The sequence below is a fragment of the Protopterus annectens genome, chromosome 2.part1 (assembly GCF_019279795.1).
Source record: "Protopterus annectens isolate FY-2018-M chromosome 2.part1, PAN1.0, whole genome shotgun sequence".
Lineage (NCBI taxonomy): Eukaryota > Metazoa > Chordata > Ceratodontiformes > Protopteridae > Protopterus > Protopterus annectens.
In genome coordinates this window covers 1,960,379,506-1,960,398,816 of record NC_056729.1, presented here as the reverse complement: position 1 = coordinate 1,960,398,816, position 19,311 = coordinate 1,960,379,506, and positions in this window count along the sequence as shown.

The following is a 19,311-nucleotide window of genomic DNA, read 5'->3' as shown; positions in this document are numbered from 1 at the left end:
AACACCAAACATGAGCCTCGATGCTTTGCCAGAGATGGCCTCCACCTGTCAACACTGGGGTTCCGGATCTTGGATAAGGCCCTTGCCTCCCCCATTGTGCCTTTTTTTAGGCTATGTCCCAACGACAAATCTTCCAACATGAAAGATCTGTCAAAAGGCAAATTGAAGGCCATTCTCCTCAATGCTAGGAGCCTTAATCTGAAAATGCACTCACTGGAGGCTCTACTCACACTGGAATAAGTTGATGTCTGTGCAGTCACGGAAACTTGGTTCAGGGCTGCGGAAAGCACCCTTGCCTTACCAGGCAATACCTCATTCCACACTTTCTGACCCCAAAATGAGGTTGGAAAGACTAAAGGTGGTTTAATCTCTATCCTCATTAAAGACAGACACACCTCCAGACTGGTTTACCAGCATAATGGACTGGAATTACTCCAGGTGCAACTGACAGTTGGCAAGACACCCATTCAAGTTATAGCCAGTTATAGACCCCCCTCCATGTCTCAGGACACCCACTCCTACCTGGACCTACTTGACTCCATCAAGGTACCCCCTAACGCCCTGATACTTGGTGACTTCAAGTACCCCACCATAGACTGGGTGAACTATTCCTGTACTTTTGCACTCACCCAATGATTCTTTGACTTCATCAGCTATAACGCACCAAACCAGCTGATCTCATCCCCCACAAGGGGAGATAACATACTGGACTTGGTTCTCACCAACATGGGTGACCGCTGCACCACTCTCATAGTATGTTCTTCCCTGGTGAGATCAGATCATCAGTCTGTCTCATTCGAAGTTTCTATCCCACCCAACCTGCCCCAGCCAAACCCAGGCTAAAAAACTTCTCAAAACTGACTATACCTTCCTAAGGGGGGGTGTCAGCAGCTTCACACCACTGCCCCCCCCCCCCTCAGAAGATGCAGACAACTTTGGTGAAAAGTACATCAGTGCAGTATGGAAGCACCTGTACAACTGCATGGACTCAGCCATACCTAACCAGAACTAAAACTTGCTCCTCAAGGAAACACAAACCTGTCTGGTGGACATCCTCTATCAGCAGGCTTAACAACAAAAGGAAGAAACTGTTGTCCAAGGGTAAAAAGGAACAAATCCCAAATCGGAAAATCTCCCTCCTGTGCTTCAACAAGCAAATTAGATCACAAGTGAAAACCCCAAAGCCAATTATGAGTTGAAACTAGCCTCTGAAACAAAGGGAAACCACAAGTCCTTCTTCAGTTATGTTAAGAACCCCCATGGCAAAGCCCAAGTTTGTTCAGAAATAGTACTTAATGGTACCACTTACACTGATCCTGCCAACTTAGCCAACCTGCTAGCTGACAGGTTCAGGGCAAACTTCACCCCTTATAGCCCCCCCCAAAGGCCCAGTCAACATACCCAGTACTTGTCCCACACCTCACATCTCCATAGATCAAGTGTTAAAGTCTGTATCCAAGGCAAAGACCACAGCTTCCATGGGACCTGATAATATCCCAGACTATATTCTGCACCATCTCCAACAAGAACTAGCTTCACCATTGAACACCCTATTAGGTGTGTAGGTTCATAGGTGTGTACTAGGCTAATGCCCCTGGATCCTTTACAAGCCTAGTCCATAGAAGTGACCTGGCATTGTGCTGCCTGACATTAGTTCCCAGTGCCTCTATCAAGTAGAGCCACTGGCGTGATCCCCAGGGTGAACTTTCTATTGCCAATCCACTCATCAAGATTTCTCTTGAAGACAGCCAGTGAGGTGCTCTGCTTGACATGTATGAGAAGTCTATTCCAGAGCATGGGCAGTCTCTGAGTTATGAATCTGTCCCTCCAGCATGTTCTGTTGATTGTGGTAATGAGGTTGCGGTCTCTAGAGCATGTGGTGTGGAGGGATTGGGATTTCTTTATATGTAGAATTTCTAACAGAGCTGCATCAGACATGGTTTTGTAAGTCAAGCAGAGATTGCCTCTTAGTAGATGATATGAGAAAGAGTATTGCTGGAGTTTTTTGAGCCTGTCTGTGTAGAACATGTGGTTAAGGCCTAGAATCCTCTTTGTGAGGTACTTTTGTAGCCTCTCCAGCTGTTGCAGGCTTCTAGTGATGTACATGCCAAATGGGGCATTATACTCTATGATTGGTCTAATGAGGGAAGAGTAAAGAGAGATGATGACCTATTTTTTCCTGGATGCAAAACCCTTGGTAATGAGATGTGCCACATAAAAGGACTTTCTGACCACAGTGGCAATGTGGTGGTCGAAGGAGAGGTTGCTGTCAACCTGTGTCCCCAAATCTTTTATAACGCCTTCAGTGTTCAGTGGGCTCCCATTGATGTGGTAATTAGTGGGAACTGAGTTTTTCCCAAAGGGGGTGATGATGCATTTTTTTGGCTTAAGCTTAAGGCTTGGGTTTTGACTCCAGTCATTGGTCTCAGTGAGGCCTTTCTGTAGGATGCCTGCATCACTTGGGGAGTTAATAATGGCTCCCAGCTTGCAGTCATCTGCGAACTTGTTCAGCCAGAGTCCCCATCTTGGCCTGGACTTCTGAGAAGTAGATGACAAACAGGATTACTCAGGACCGATCCCTGCGGGACCCCACTTGTGCCTGGTCAGTAGTCTTGACTTAGAACCCACAGTGTGAAAGTAGCGGACTGTGAGCCAATTTGCAACCCACCTAATGATATAGTGGTTGATGCCTAGTTTGGTGAGTTTATCAATAATTTCTGAGTGAGGAATGGTATCAAAGGCCTTGGCCAGATCGAGGTAGGCTGTATGAACTGCATTACCTTCATCCACAGCTCTGGTGACTGACTCAAAGAAGCCAACCAGGTTGAGCAGGCATGATCTAACTTTCACAAAACCAAATTGAGTGGGATCTAGAGTTTGCAGATTCCCTATATCCTTGTTAATTAGGTCCATGATGATGCACTCCATAGCCTTATATATCAGGCTCATCAGGCTAATGGGACGATAATTTCCAGGGTCTATAGTCGCTATTCCTTTATGGAGAGGGATGACTGTAGCAGTACGCCATAAAGTAGGGACAAAGCCTGAGGGAGGTGAGGCTGTGAGTGAACAGGGCACACAGATGTGGTGCCATTCATTTTGTAATTCATGAATCTCCAAGTAGTAAAACACCACGGAAACAAGAAAATGAGGCTCCAAGCAGTATAATCAGGATCATTTATTGTAGTAACAAGCACAAAATAACCACGTTAAGTACTTTCACCCGGAACACTCCCAGGCTTCCTCAGAACAAATAACATATCATACCAACGTCCTTTATATAGTAAAACAGCCAATCCCAACTTTTAAAAACACCACCCCTTTGATTAATTAAAACATTAAACCAGCAGTGTTGGTGTGTTAAGCATCCCCAATAAGGTTAGGGTAAAACACAACCCAAAGCAAACTCAGTTTGAATTGCCCAAACCACATAAAAAAATCATTGAATGAATTCATAATATTAGCAACTAAAAGTGTCATTCATTAAAAATAAACTACAATTTAGCTGCCTTTAACTTAAGAACACTGTTGATACTAATATGTGCATTCAAACCAGAGGTTTTGGCTGCATCCAGTTTAATTTGCCAGAATAACTCGCTAAGTTCTAATCTGGTTTCCCAGCTTCCAACCCTGGGATCCTGTGTAATTTGTTCTACAACAAAAAATGTAAACTTAGTATTCATATAATTTTTATGGTGCTTGAACAAAGCATTGGTTTCTTTCTCATGTACAATATTATATGAGTGTTCGTATGCCCGTTTCCTCAAAGTCCTCTCTATCTTGCTAATGTAGAAGCTAGAATATGCTTCACACATAACCAGATAAACTACCCCTCTGCTGTTACAATTATAATGACTGGAAGCTTTGAATACTGTACTCCTGGCTTTCAACAAATCTCTTCATCTGCCTTATAGGCACATTGATTACAGAACCCACATCTGTATGTTCCCATTCTCCTGTTATTCTGATTAAGATTCTTCAACTCCACTTTCTCAGACATCTCCTTGAGATTCATGTCCCTTTTTCTAATAAGCTTAGCTTCCTCAGGAATTATATTTTTTTATCAAAATTCACTGTTAACACTCCTTAATGTTGTGTCTTTCGGCTATTCCCGGTTAGGGGTCGCCACAGCGGAGCTCCGGTCCGCTAATGATTGGCAGTAGATTTTTACGTGCCAAGTTTCCGGCCCTGACACACAACCTTCAAAGAAGGCACACCCATTCACACATGTCTCCACACAGAAGACGCTCTAGCTGAGAATCGAACAGGACAACGTCTTACTGTGAGGCGACAATGTTAACACTCCTTAATACTTCCTAATAATGTTCTCTAATTCCATGGATGCTGAATTAAAATGTGTGTACAAAGGCCATGTTAAAGCTTTCATTTCCATTCTCCCTTACAACATTCATTTCCTTTCCTACTCCTAATAAGGTGAAAGAAATATCAATCTAGACTTAAACAGGAGAAGTGCCTTTAACCCTCCCCTTAACCCTTCTACATTGGCAAGACAGGGAGGACTTTGAGGAAATGGGCATACAAACACTCATATGATATTGCACATGAGAAAAAAAAATGCTTTGTTCAAGCACCATAAAAATTCTTCAAACTGAGTTTGCTTTGGATTGCATTTTACCCTAACTTTATTGGGGATGTTTAACACACTAACACTGCAGGGTTAATGTTTTAATTAATCAAAGCAGTGGGGTTTTTGAAAGTTGGGATTGGCTGTTTTACTATATAAAGGATGTTGGTACAATATATTTGTTCTGAGGAAACCTGGGAGTGTTCCGGGTGAAAGTGCTTAATGTGGTTATTTTGTGCTTGCTACTACAATAAATGATCCTGCTTTTCCTGCTTGGAACCTCATTTTCATGTTCACTTTGTAGTTCATGTAGAACACAGCCAGGGATATTGTCAGGTCCCATGGAGCTGTATTCTTGGCCTTGGACAATGCAGCTTTAACCTATGCTGCAATAATGTTGGGTGCCTGGCATTCTTCCGGTATTGAGACTGGGCCTTTGGGGGGGGGGGGGAGCTAAAGTTGGCACTGAATCTGTCGGCCAGTATGCTGGCAATATCTGTTGGCTCAGTATAGGTGGTACCATAGTGCAGTAACTCAGAGCAAATCTGGGTATTGTCGTGGAGATTCTTGATATAACTATAGAAGGCTTTGTGGTTGTTTTTAGTGTCTGCTGCAATTCTGCTTTTATAGCTGTCTTTGGAGGTTTTGATGAGGGATCTCAACTTTTTGTTGAGGCTAATAAGGGAATTTTTCCAGTCTTGGGACTTCACCTTTTTTGAAACATTTTCTTACTTCTGTTGTAGAGTTTATTAATGGCAGGGAACCACCAGATTGTATTGGTTTCCTTTTTTTTGCAGGAGTGTCTTGGTTCTGTTGGGTATGGCTAGTTCCATGCATTATGTACATGTTCGTACAGTGCATTGGTGTATGATTCGGCAGTCATGCATCTATTTTCCATTGGCATGGGTGCCGTGAAGTTAGCCACCTCTGTTTTTAGGAGTCCAAAGTCAGCTTTGGAGAAGTTTTTCATGGTGGATACCTTTGCGGGGGCTGTGAGTGGGATGTGAATTTCCATGGTGATTAGTTTGTTGTTGGATCTAACCAGGGAAGAATTGACTATTGGTGTAGAGCAATGGTTGTCCGTGTTAGTAATAACCAGGTCAAGGATGTTGCTTCCTCTAGTGAGGGTAAGAATGAGCTGGTCCAGGGCATTGGAATTTATGAATTCCAGGAAGCGTTGGGCCAGTGCACAGGTGCATGAGTAGTTTTCCCAGTTGATGGAGGGGTAGTTGAAGTCACCTAGTGTGATAGTGTTGGGTTGAATCTTAATAGTTTCCAGGGTGCTTAGGCATGTGGAGTGAGAGTCGTGGGACATGGTTGGGGACCAATAGCAGGCTATAACCTACATCGCCATCTTACCCAATGTTAGTTGTACCTGGAGTATCTCAGATTTGTTATGCTGGGCTACTAGTCTGGAGGTGTGCATATCCTTTATGAATATGGAGACACCATTGCCGTTGGAGCTTCAGTCCGTGTTCTGGGTCTGAAAGGTGTGGAATGAGTTATGGCCTGGTAGTGCAGGGATGCTTTCTGCTGCTTTAAACCAGGTCTCTTTTACAGCACAAATGTCAATGTTCTCCATTTTGTAGAGTGCATCTTGAGATTTAGACTTCTAGTGTTGAGCAGTATGACCCTCAGATTGCATTTATTTATAGCTGTTACGATGGTAATTTGGTCTTTGGAACACCGCCTAAAAAAGGCACTATAGGGGTGGCAAGAGCCTTAGCCAGTAATCAGAAACCCAGGGGAGACAGATGCAGGCCATCTCTGGCAAAGCATTGAGGTCTGTCAATCATGTCATCCCAAGCAGTCAGACACTGGATTCCCTTAGAATGACACCAGAAACGTAGCCAATTGTTGAAGTCAATCATTTTCTGTTTGTACTGCAGTATCATTTTGGGTGATGGTAGGATGCAGCTCAGTGCTAGGTCATACCTGCCTGGGCCACATAATCTGAGAGCTCCACCATGTCTCTTTTCATGTAGTCCAGGTAGGTGCATCTCAGGTCATTCACACCCACATGGACAATGACAGAGTTATACTTGTACTTGTTGTGGAGTGACCTGAGTGCATGTGTTATGTGTCAGATTCTGACACCTGATAGACAACTGACTGTTACCTTCTCCTTATTCAACATAGTGAGTGGGACATCAGTGTGCCTAACTATTGAGTCACCTATGATTATTGTATTGGACAAGCTGTTTTGACTTAGGGGCTTAGTTTGAGGGGCACACTGTGTTGGTGAGCTATGTGTCTTGTGGTTTGTGCTGTGATGTAGTGGTCAAGTGCATTTCTGCCTTGAAGGTCTCTGCTGTTTGGATAGATTTCTATTGAGACCCTCCATGAAGGCTGGTGTGTGGTTTGGCTTTTTATGTGAGAGCTGTGATGATGGGTGTTCTCGAGGGCTATGTGTTCCATGTAGCATGGTGCAGGTGTTGAACCTCTCCTCTTGACCATCTATCCTGGTCTTGGCTGGAGAGGCAAGGCTTCCAATTTGGAGATATAAGCGCAACTCTCACAAGTCTGAGTGTTGGGAGTTAAGAGGAGAGGGTTGTCTTTGTACATGAGGCAGTTGCTACACTGCCTCAGAATGCCCAAGTTCACCAGGTTAATGGGAGAAAGCACAGGAAACTGACCTTTAGACATGCCAGGAGGGATGGTCATCATTACTAAGCTATTCCACCACAGCATAATTACAGGCTTCATTCCAGCATAGTGGAGAACCACCATTGTCATCCCCTTGCACAAAGGTGGTGCCACTACTGACCTGGGAAACTATCACCTCATTAGCTTGACAAGTCTGATCTGTAAATCCATGGAGCATATTATTATGGATATCATAAACAAGGATATAGGAAATCTCCAAACACTCTACCCCACCCAATTCAGATTTGTCAGGGGCAGATCTTGCCTACTGAACCCAGTTGACTTCTTTGAGACTACCACAAAGGCCCTGGATGAGGGAAAGTCAGTACATACAGCTTACCTTGACCTGCTGAAGGCCTTTGACACACAATCCCCTACTCTGGCATTATTGAAAAGCTAACACAACTTGATGTTAATCCCTATCTCATCAGATGGGTGGCCAACTGGCTCACAGATAGGACCCACAAGGTCAAAATAGACACCACCACCTCTGACCCGCAGACCTGTCATTAGTGTGTTCCCCGGGGATCTGTCCTAGGACCCCCTACTGTTTGGCATCTACTTTTCAGAGGTCCAGGCAAAGACAAAGGGCCTGTGGGTGACCAAGTTTCTGGATGACTGTAAGTTGGGTGCTGTCACTGACACCCCAAATGACATTAACATGCTACAAGAGGGTTTCGCAGCTACAAATAACTAGTGCCAAAGTCATGGCCTTAAGTTAAATGCAAAAAAAAATGTATTATCATACCATTTGGCAAAAACATGGCCACCTACTGATTACCACATCAACGGCAACCCTCTAAACACACAACCCGTGGTGAGAGACCTGGGTACTCAGGTTGACAACAATCTGACATTCACTCATCATGTAGCGGCAGTGGTCAGAAAAGACTTTTACTTGGTTCATCTCATAAGTAAAGGGATTGCATCCAGAGAAAAGGAAGTTATTACCTCTCTGTACTCCTCCCTCATTAGGCCTATAATTGATTATAATGCCCCGTTTGGTATGTACCACTCCAAACACCTGCACTAACTGGAAAGACCACAGAAATACTTCACAAAAAGAATCCATGGCCTCCAACACCTGTCCTATGCAGACAGGCTCAAATCACTATCACTCTACTTGGTATCATACAAATTGCACAGAGGTGATCTGTGTCTCGCCTACAAGGTAATATCGGACCCTACAATACTAGAGATGCTCCATATCCCTAAGTCTAACTCCTTGCGCATTACCCGCTTGATGGGCCTAAATCTAATATGCAACATCAACAAAACCTGCTGGAGAGACAGGTTTGGCTCCCAGAGGCTGCTCCATCTCTGGAATAGATCTCCCATACATGTCAAACAGAGTACCCCGCTGACCCTCTTCAAGTGCAAACTTGATGAGTGGATGGGAAACCACAAATTTGCCCCAGGGGTTCCACCTTTATCCCTCATTGACAGGATAAGTATACATTCAGAGTTTCTGGTTTGTGCCTGTTTCAGCAATATTTGACACTCATATATACTGTTGCACTCATCTGCTAGCATATGTTCCCCTTTAAACAAGAAGGTTTCAAAATATAAGGACAGAGTCCGTACAATTTAACCACAAGATAAGATACTGTATCAGGTGCATAAATGTTTACTTACTATATGCAATTTCAAAAAAAAAAAAAAACAGCTGGCAGAGGCAGAATGCAAATGAGTAAACAAGCAATGCAGTTTTAGGCAACAGTATTTTACACAAGATTCTGAAACTGTTTGGTGGTTTACTGTGACCATAAAATGTGAAAATAAATGCTAGAGGAGGATGTCAGAAAATATTCAAATATGAAAGGCAGAATGTTAAAATTTCTTGCTAATGCTGTATATTGTGGACATCCACAGAGCAATGCAGCCCAGCAGCAAAAACACTTGTATTCAGTAAGTCTGATACTTAATCAGCTTTCTGATGAAGAGGTAAGTAGGCTGTGTGTCAAAAACACACAGCACACATAGTGACACATAGCCCGTGGGGCAATGCTATTTCCCTAGAAACTAAGACATTCTTGGCATATAAGAATCTATGATATTCAAGAACTATATGGGTTATACAGCACACATGTTCCAGATTGTCACTTCCCATGTTCTAAAACATTCATTATTGTCATATTTGCAGAACTGGGAACCACTTGCAATTCCCTTAATAACTCTGTGGTCTGCAGCCATGACAGGACTCTGTAGGACACTATGGCTCCTCAGGGATCTAAATGCCATGAGCTGCACACATTTCCCTAGCTAGGTCTGTAGTGCTGAGGACACCGGAATATATATATAAACAGAACATGTGGCATTCAGTTAACTGCCTGACTATAGCGCTGATGGACGCATAGCTGACATATTGATATATTTACTTAGTACCTCATGGTGGACAAATTTGAAGACTCTGAGACTACGTGGGAAGTTTACAGATTGGCATAGACTGTTCTATCATTTAATGAGTGGGTACAATGCTAGATTACAGCAATAAATTAGGGAAAAAGTCAGCAACTTAAATGGTTGACTAAATGGCTATGCCTAACAGAAGCTTCTCAGACAGCAGTTATCTCCCTTCACTTCTGTCTGATTACCCCCCTATGCCAATACAAGAAGGAACACCAAGACACATAGACCAGGCTGGGAACAGAGTAGGAAGCATGACTAGGTTTATAAATGACCACCAGGATCATTAAATGCCCACTGGGATCATTAGCCTAGTAATTATCTAAAAACCTATGAACCTGTGAGTGTCTGAACCATTCATATCCTGATCCAGGTACCCAAACACCTCCAAGGCTGCTGTCTAGTAAATATAATGAGAATGACCACAGCATGTGGTATACTGTGCAGTATGATAATGGCTAACCACCATGACATCACCCTGTGGGGTTCCGTATCTCTACCACTACAGGCTCTACCTTGAGATTCATGGGATAAGAAAGATGGCATCGAAGAAGGTATTGAGGAGGAACATAATGACTATGCACAAGGCAGGACAGCCCAATATGACTAAGCAGAAATGGCATGGCAATGCCAATTAAAAGTTGTATGTCATGATGTCCTAACTGTGAACACTGCACAAAAAGGGATCTGATGCAGTCACTGGGGTGTTTCATTGATATGTATGACAGAATGGCAATTGCATGTCTTGTTCATGCAGGCATCAGATCTCACCACTATTTTAATCATGCAGTTTAGAGCACGTGAGGCACAGCTCTCATCATCTATACTGGCAAAAGGCACAACCAGGACACAGTAGGAGTAAATAGGTGGATAATATGGATGGGAAAGGTAAAATAACAGACACATAAACATGCCTCAAGGTTTTTAGTGGGAATCTTTGCAGATGACAATGACTTTGAACATAAAAAAGAAAACACTACCCATACCTTAAAAATTCTAAAGTGTGCTACCACCAGGAGCCTTGCTTCACACAGTGACAATACTTACACTACATAACATGTGCAACCACATTATGGTGAGATGGTGGTCAATAACACATGTAGTGAATTAGACAACACTAAATGTCAGCTGTACCTGAGCTTGTCAGTTATGCCTTTGTCCATGAGACACCATAAAGACAACCTTCACACATATGCCAATGCCTGCTCTAAGTCTTGTTAATGTTTTCCTCAGTCAGGTCACAAACAGCACATGTCAAGTCTGATAAATTATATGTTTCTGACACAATGACATATGCCATTTCTTGCAGGCACTGCAGCACTTTAATATGTAGCCTGACTTCATAATCATACATTGTACCTAGCATACACAATGTATTGGGAAAGGCAACCAATTTGTCACCATGGTCAACCATGGTCTGTTGAGACAGTTGGCCCCTGGACTCATGAAAAACACATATTTGTAAAAGCAGATCACATAAGCCATCATCAGCACATTTCCCTCATTTGTCACAGTCTTCACCAGAAACTTCATCAACAGTTAGTGACCATTCACCTAATCCAAACAGTCAGGGTTTTGGCGGCAATGTCACCACCTTTCAGATCCACATATACAATAACAGTGGAGCTGATTTGTGCAGAGTTCATACATGCTTCTGCACACCCGACTTCCACTGTGCATGAACCAACACTGTCCATGACAGCAACAGCTGAGTCTCCTGATGTGCAGCCAACAGAGTCCTGTATTACACTGGCTGGGCAGTGTGCCATAACTTCAACCATGGTTGACCACACTGACTGGACAGTACAAAAAGCTGTTTATGGACTATCTGATGTGCTAGCTGTGAAGATAGGAGGTATTGCTAGTACAGCTAGCTGGTATTTTGTAAATAATTATATGTCATTTGTGAATATCAAACTGATTTATACAAGATGTTTGTGTCACAAATATATTAGAACTGTATGTCACATGTATATCAAACTGATTTGTACAGATGTTTGTGTTGAAAAGGTATTTGTAAAGTGCTTGTCTTTGAAATGTATCCACAGTGTGCCTTACTGGACAGAACAGAAAGTTACATGCACTATTGTGACTGTTCAGATGTATATGTTTTAACAGGGGAAACTGGAAGACAGGAGGCTAACCTCAGTCCAGTAAACTTTAAAATATATCTGAAATTAAATCACTTTATGGGCTAGGCCATAAGGATGTTATCTCATAGGTTTCAGTGCAGCCAGAGACACAAAGTCTGTACTAGGAATCTTTCTGTTTTGTCTTTGGGGTGAGCTAATTACTACTCTGGAAGTGTGGAAGTATGAAATTGCTTTATGACTTCCAGCACCTGCCACAGATCAAAGCTAAAGCCCTTGTGTATGTATTTTTACAGGTAGGTGCTAAATCCTGCCAGCCTCCAGCAATGGGGGGTTGCATGGGAACTAGAAGTCAGATGACCAGAAGTGATGTCATTCTGCAAGCTATCCCAGAAGTAATATTTTAGATATTATTTTGAGAAGCCTCTTAGTGAGACTGAGTATTCTGTATTCTGTCTTGGGCCTGACAACAAGAAGGACCATTCACCACATAATCTGCCTTGCTCTATTAAGTAAGTAGGAAATAGTAATTCTCTTAGATTCAGTCAGGAATATAGTGAAGCTTAGTTTGGATATTGTTTTTCTTTATTGGTCTGAGTCTGTCCTTTAATGTTATTTTAAATATTTCCTGTGATTTTGAACTCTGATGTCATTGTTCTTTTATCATTTATCATTAAATATATTTAAACCTTTCATTGTGGCTGATCTTTGAGAGATATTTAAGTTTTGATCGTATTTGAATATTTATTTGTTGAACTGTGACCTACTCCTAATAGCCTTGCTCTTGGTCACACTACCATTTGTATTAATATTAATATTAATTTCACTCAGTATATTGGGTACCCTTGTAAGGGCCTTAAGGTAGCTGACAGGAGTATCTGGTGGTGGTGGTGGTAACTACCTTATAGTCTGGTCGGAAGGGGGCATTGCTAGTAAACCTGTACCAGCCTTTCCCAGGTGTGTTTGTGTGTGTGTGTGTGTGTGTGTGTGTGTGTGTGTGTGAGTGTGTGTGTAAATCAAATCTCGAAGAGTGCATGTGTCAGCTACTTGGGCAGGGGCATGAAGCACTGGTTGGACAGAGAGGGTGCTGAAGGTCTAGGCTTGGACAATCAGCTGAGATCTCAACTCTATAGCTGGGACAGTGGAAAGTCTTATTGGGGATCTGGAAAAGAGGGAGAAACCAGCCCCGGACTGATTGTGTTCCACATGTGCTCTTAAGGGAAATTGTGTTAGATTGTGCTTGATGCAGAGAGCTACATCTGGAGATACTGTGTGTGTACCTGTTATCCTCCCAATGAACATCCCCCACTGTTGCCAGTGGTGAGGATTGAGGTTCCTTGATTACTGGCCCAGAGGTGGGGCATCACACTAGCCATATGTGCAACCCCTGCTGGAGTATAGAATGTTCAGTAAAAGATTCAAAAATAATAATGCTGGATCATGGACATCTTACAATTTTTTAATATATACATAAGTTCATAGGTTCATAGTTATATACCAGGCTAACAACCACCAGGGCCTTTAAAAGTCTAGGTGTAAGGTCCAACCCAATTGTGTCCATATGTATCGTGTGCATTTATTAGGAGGGGCATATGTTAGTTAGGAAGGCTCTAGAGGTTATGTGGGCAGACAAATGCCAGTTTGGGCATTACTGTCTGCTTTTGTCGAATAGGCTTTGCATTAGAATGAAAATCCATTCTAATGCAAAACCTATTATTCTATCAACTTTCTAAGTTTGTAAGAGCTGTATTAAATATTGTCCTTATTTTTGGGCCTTTGTCCCTCTTTTATTTATGACTTTGTCCAGAATTTTTGCTCTTAGAGGTTGAGAGGTATGGTCTTTGCTGCCCCCGTAGTGATTTTTTTGAGGGCATAGTCCCCTAATGAATATTCCTGCAGAGAAAACTCAAACTTAAATTTGGACAGCATCAGGGTGGTAGTACTCAAATATAGGAATTTAAATAGAAAGATGCTAGAAGACGAGGATCTCCTGCAACTCAAATTCATTCATATTTGTATAGTCACTAAGGCATGATTTCATCTCTATGACATCACTCCATCTATACCAGGGTTTAGCACTTACTAACTTAGGGTGTTCAGACCCTCTGGAAACTGCTGGGGAGTATCTGTATTTATGTGAAACACCATTACTTCACATCAAATTACCCACAGTCCCACAGTCCTAGCTTGGCCCTCATGGAGATCCAAATCACCACTAACAAATCCAACTATTAATTGATTTCAAGCTATAGGTCCTCATCAACGTCAACCAAAGGTCACAGAAATTACTTCAATACCATTGAGTCACTGAGGCATTAAATTTATCCATCCATGTATCCATTCTCAACACCTTTTCCCATTTATCAAGCCAAATACTTTCTTACTAGGGGACTTATTACCCAAGCATTGACTGACACACTTACACCTCTAAAAATAGATATGATCTCTGTGTTTCTTACACTTCAGTAATACCAATGCACAGGAGAAAATTGTAAAATTACCCACTAGGGGCTATAATATCTTACCTGCCTAGCCACTGCCTGCATCCCAACCTGCATCTCCTTATCCCTGGTTAAATCTGACCAAAAAATCAGTCATCTTCTCTGTCAGACCTAGTGGTATCACCCCACTACCAAATGAGACCATCTCTAGGGACTCCTCCAAGGTAAACCTTGTAGAAAACCTATGTAAAATCCCCAACAATCCCTTGCAAATGGACTAAACTGAGAGGGCTGCTGCATTCACCTCTGACTTTTATCAGCACCTGAAAAGTTGCATAAAAAAGTCAGTACCCATCTGCTGTAAATATAACTGTAAATTCAGAAATAAACCTCTGTGGTAGAGCTGCCATATAAATAAATTGCACAACCAAAGAAGGAAAATATAGAAATAAAGAAAAATTGCAAGAAATCCCTATTTGCCTAATTCAATACTACATTGAAACATGCCAGCAACGGACTTAAAACACTAGCTTAAAATGTAAAGCAGAGTCTGAACTTAAGGTTGCTAAAGATTCAAAAAGGAAAACTAAAAATCTTTCTTCAGTTATGACAGAAAATTAAGGAATAATACCCAACACTGCACTTGAGCTCATCCATAATAATATCACCCATTCAGACATCAAGGATGTAACTAATATATTATCAGGCAGATTTAGAGCTATGTTTATCCTTTATACCCATATTGGTGCCCCCACTATCCCAGCAAATTTAGTTTCCTCTGAAGTCACCTTAGAACAAGTTTTAGAATCCATGTCAAAGGCTAAAAACAATACTTACATAGAACCAAACAACATACCAGGCCGTATTCTTCTCAGTGCTAAGTGCACACTATTTGAGCCTCTGTTTAAACTGTTCAACACCAGTCTATCTATAGGGTTTGTTCCTGATATTAGGAAAACAAACACTGTGACTTCCCTACACAAGTTACAGACTCCGGTAATTACAGACCCATCAGCCTCACCAGCCTTATATGCAAAGCCCTAGAATATATCATAGAATAACTCATTAATGAAAAATAGGCAATTTAACTGGTCAAGACCAGAATCAGATTGGTTTTGTGAAGGACAGGTCCTGTCTCCTGAACATAATAAACTTATTTGAAAAGGTTACAGGGACTGTGGACAGTGGTCATTCTGTGCTCTATGCTTATCCCAAGCTAGACAATGTTTTTGACACTATCTCCCATTTCTGAAAAATTAGATATGGTTAATGTAAGCACCTACATTTTCCACTTTATTGCAAGTTGGTTATCCAACAGATCCTAAGTTTTGAAAGTTACTGATTGCAAAATTGTAACTAATGGGATGCCACAGTGATCATTTCTGGGTCATCTCCTATTTGGCATTTATGTTATTCATAAATCAAAATATTCCTAGCTTAATGAATATGTTACCACTACAGGTCAAACAAAGTTCTACTTTGGTTATCTTTAGGGCTAGTCCTGATGACTGGATTGGCACACATGAATTTAGACCAGCATTATCATTACAGCTCTGCTCTGCTCAAGTTTGTGAGGTGAGCACTATTAAATACCTGAAAAGGGTGAGAAGAACTTTTAAGTTTGTCTACTTAAAAGTGCATATGACTAGGTATTGTATGGTCCTCATGACTGCTTTCCAAATAGGTTCCTATGTTCTTATGTTCCTAAACTAAATGCAGAATTTCAAAGGCTAGCAAGAAGAAATTAGCAGATCTATATAAATGAGCAGTGAAAAGAACTGGAGGAAAATAAAAGAGTGGGAAAGACAATGGATCTCATCATGGAGATTGCTGATAGTGATGGAAAGTTTCAGCAGATATTCAGAAGAGGCGGTAGGACTATGCAGAAGAAATATGTAAGAAGGACCTTAACATCAGTTATACATATGATGGTAAGCTCTCTGATCTAGACACAGACATTCTGGAAAATGATGTTAAATAGACCCCTGAGAGCTGTGCTAATAATACGGCTGAAGAAAGTGATGGACTTGCATCTAAATTGCCTAAAGTCCTGCAAAATGATATTGTTACAATGTTGCTTGAAAACTACAGACAAATTTGTTAAACACAACAGTGATCATTGGATTGGAAAAAGTCAATTTATTTTCCATTCCCCAAAAAGTTCTCAAAGTTTTGAATTATGTTTGTTTTCACATGCAAGAAAAGTAATGCTGAAGATCCTATGGGCTGGACAATCCTTTGTGCTGGACTCCAGTGATATATGGACAGCAAACTAGCAGAGGTACCAGCTAGTTTTAGAATGGGCAGAGATACCAGGAGTCAGATTGCCAACATTTATTTAATACAGAAAACAGGGCGAGTTCCAGGAAAAAAAAAAAATTACATCTGCTTTATTTAGTAGTGTAAAGGAGCTTTCACTGAATGAACTATAAGAAACTGTTTCATGTTCTTAATAAAACACTAAACAACACCAGAAATACAGATGAACAGGCGATAACAACCGTCAGCTATGTTGAAATTAGGCAGCGATAAGACACTGGCTCGGACTGTATAAAATCTTTAATAAATAAACACTTCCAAAAACACTTCCAAAAACTTAGATATAACCATGTTAAGTGCTTTCATCTGCTAGCATGCAGACTTCTTCAGAAGAAGATTCATTCTGAAGAAGTCTGCATGTTAGCAGATGAAAGTGCTTAACGTGGTTATATCTAAGTTTTTGGAAGTGTTTATTTATTAAAGATTTTATACAGTCCGAGCCGGTGTCTTATCGCTGCCTAATTTCAACATTGCTGATGGTTGTTACCGCCTGTTCATCTGTATTTCTTAATAAAATAGGAATTCTATGTCACCTTATATGCTTCCTAAGAAATCTGTAAGCAGAAACATAAGCAGTAATTTAGAAACACTCATGAAATAACTGATTGGCTCAAGCTTGAGTATGAAGTGTTAACAGTCTCTTTATCATCACCCTACTTATTTCATTTATATACTGAATATATCACTTGAAACACTTGGGTAGGCAAATCTGATGGTGGAGTCAAAACTGAGAGGAAAAATGTTCATAACCTGTGATGGCTGAACATAAAGTAAAGCAGGAAGACTCTGTTGATAAAGGTGAAAGTAGAAAGTGCAAAAGCTGATAAATTGCTCAATATAAAAGAATTAAAACAAGTAAAATTATGTCACCTTTCCCTAACAGTTCTTTGCAAATAGATGGGAAAGAAATGGAGGCAATGACAGATATTATTTTCCTGGGCTTAAAGCTCTCTGCAGACGGTGACTGTAGCCATTAAAAGAAATGTGCTTTGTGAAAGGAATTATATGGGAAATCTAGATAAGATTTTAAAGAACAAAGACATAGTGTCAATAAAGGTCCATATAGGTGAAGCTATGGTTTTACCAATAATAACATCTGGTTGTGAAAGTTAGACTATAAGGAAGGATGCACCAAAAAATTGATAACATTTGAATTGTGGTGTTGGAGAAAATATTTGAGATTGCAAGAATATCAGACCAGTTAATACTTAGGAATACAGACTGTTCCATGGAAGGTCCGACAGTAAAATTAAAACTCATATCCTTTGGTCACATAACGTGAAGTCATGATTCACTAGAGAAGACGATGCTGAAAAGACTGAAGGCAAAGGAAGAAGGGGCATCAGAGGGTAAAGTCAAAGGGCAGCTTTATTGAAGTAATGAATATGAATTTGCAAGAAGTTAAAGAAGCAGTTGTTGACAGTCAGGTCTGTTGAGCTAAACTCGTTGAGATCATAAAGTATCAGACACAACTAAATGACTAAACAGCAATAATAAAAAGAACAGTTTTACAGTAACTACATAAAAACAAGGTGCATTGCAATATACAATAAACTGTCTTTCGGCTTTTCCCGTTAGGGGTCGCCACAGCGGAACTCCGGTCTGCTAATGATTGGCAGTTGATTTTTACGTGCTGGCTTGCCGGGCCTAATGCACAACCTTCAACGAAGGAACACCCATTCACGCATGTCGACACACAGAAGATGCTCTGAGAATCGAATGGGCAACGTCTAATTGTGAGACGACAACACTACTGCAACACCACCACCGCAGCTCATTGCAATATACAATAAATAAATAAAAATTATAATCAGATTTGGATATGTGAGGCTAAATGCAGTCTAAACATATTAATGCCATGTGTGCAACAGTAACAGATGCCCAGAGTAACAGTCTAGCATTCAGGGCAGAGGACTAAGGTCATGAGTTGTTAATGAGGTACTTCTTGAGGCGCAGGGTTTAATACTCTCAGTCTTCTTTACCTACTGCGTGACCTTGAGGTAGTTAGTTAATTAGACAGTGCGTGACCTTGAGGTAGTTAGTTAATTAGACAATGCTTTGGGACAATTGAGAATTTTAGCCAGGCTCCTCAATGGCCTTTTGGACTGCATACTTAGTAACTAACTATGAACCTGTTATGAAATAAATTAAGCAAGCAATAATGTCCGACAGGGTGTGTGTTAATGTGTAATTAATGCACACCCAGGGGTGTTGTGAGGCAGGATGCTGCAGGCGGAGGGCCTGTACACCCCTGGAAGGGCATTAATTACACATTAACACACACCCTGGGGGGCATTATTGTGCTTAGAGAATGGGTTCTCTGTAAAATTGTGTTTTACTTGCTTATGCATTTTCTTTTATTACTATTTTTTATATATATTTTGGATGTAAAATAGTTTCTCCATCTAATGTTTCTAACTTGCTGTAGTATATGTAAATAATGTTAGAGGAAGCATTTTAACTACAAAATATATCATTTTAAAAAAATATCTAGATATTTATTTCATTTGTTGCTCCCTTACTGCTAAAATGGTTTCTTGCCAGTCATTTGGGGATTAAAGTCATTAAATGACTTACATTTGACTTTCATACTTTATTTCCTTCAGAAAATTCATGTTAACACAAATCCTTTTATGTAACTTACTTTTTCTTTATTTAACTTCTTTATTTAAAATCTTTTCCTATTTTGGAGCCTTTGTTTCCCCCTTTATTTCAGGCTTTATCCACATTTCCTGAGCTAAAAGGTGGAGAGGTGCGCAAACCTCTTTTCTGCTGTCAGTGTTCCATCGATCTTACTATCTCTCCCTCTGCCACACAGACAACA